This window comes from Ammospiza caudacuta, unplaced genomic scaffold (genome assembly GCF_027887145.1).
Source record: "Ammospiza caudacuta isolate bAmmCau1 unplaced genomic scaffold, bAmmCau1.pri scaffold_191, whole genome shotgun sequence".
NCBI classification, from domain to species: Eukaryota; Metazoa; Chordata; class Aves; order Passeriformes; family Passerellidae; genus Ammospiza; species Ammospiza caudacuta.
Genome location: NW_026682970.1, coordinates 22,501 through 23,666, shown reverse-complemented (window position 1 = coordinate 23,666; position 1,166 = coordinate 22,501). Strand labels below are relative to the sequence as shown.

The following is a 1,166-nucleotide window of genomic DNA, read 5'->3' as shown; positions in this document are numbered from 1 at the left end:
CGGCCCGGGCCCCGCACGTCGCGTCCTCCGTCGCCCTTCCCGGCCGCGTGTGGGCCGAAGGAAGGCGTGCGGGCGGCCGCGGGGGCGCTTCCCCCGCCCGGTCTCCGCGTGAAAACGAGGAGAGCGGGCGTTGCCCCCCGGCTCGGCGCCGTACGCCTTCCGCCGGGCGCGTGCCGAGGCAAGGGGCCGCGGCGGTGCGACGCGGCGGCGGCGGTCCCGGGAGTGCGGCCCCGGCGACGGCGGGGCCTGCCGTCCGGCAGGCCTCGGGCGCTGGCGACGCCGGCTCGGGTCTCGGTGGCGTCCGCCTCCGGGGCCGGCGGCGGAGCGCGTTCGCCGTCCGCTGGCCCGCCCGGCGGGAGCGGTCCCGCCGGCGGGGAAGGCGCGCCGGCGGCACGGTCGTCGTCGCGTGCCGTCTCGAGCGGGGTAAGGCCGCCGGGGAAGAGAGAGAGCCGGCCGCGCCGGCGGCGCGGCGGCGCGCCGCCGCGAGCCCCGCGGCGAGGGGGCCGAAGGGGAGCCGGCGCGCGCGGGGGCCGACGGCCGCGCCCCCGGCCGCGCGGCCCCAGTGTGTGTGTTGTGCGCGCGTCGTCCCGTGAAAGCGAGAGCGGGCGGGCCGCCGTGCCCCCCGCGTGCCCGGCGCGCGCCGCGTGGCCCTCCGCGCGGAGGCCGGGCCGAGCCCGGGCGCCTGGGCCGCCTCCGAAGGACGGCATGTGAGGCCGGCGTCTCCCCTCGCGGGGGGAGGCGGTCGGGGGCGCGGGCTCCCCCGCCTCTTGGCAGTCCTCCGGAGCGTGGGTTTCTCCCATCTTTTTTTCCCCTTCCGTTTCGCTCGTGTGCTCGTACGGTCGAAGCCAGGCGCGCGCCCGCGCGTCCTCGGCGCGAAAGACGAAAGGGGCCGCTCGGCGTGAGCGGCGCCCGAAAGCCAGACAACTCTTAGCGGTGGATCACTCGGCTCGTGCGTCGATGAAGAACGCAGCTAGCTGCGAGAATTAATGTGAATTGCAGGACACATTGATCATCGACACTTCGAACGCACTTGCGGCCCCGGGTTCCTCCCGGGGCTACGCCTGTCTGAGCGTCGCTTGACGATCAATCGCCGTCCGGGGGCCACCCCGGCGGCGCGGCTGGGGTCGCCTCGCAGGCCCGTTGCCCGCGGCGGGCGGCGGCGGCGG

The 1,166-nt window shown here is 77.8% G+C and overlaps 1 non-coding gene across 1 annotated transcript; it reads left to right on the top strand.

Moving 5' to 3' along the window:
• The first annotated feature begins 922 nt into the window (after positions 1-922).
• On the top strand, positions 923-1,075 carry LOC131571764 (5.8S ribosomal RNA). The gene has a single exon (XR_009275971.1). It is a non-coding gene; the product is annotated as a 5.8S ribosomal RNA (ribosomal RNA).
• Positions 1,076-1,166: the final 91 nt, after the last annotated feature.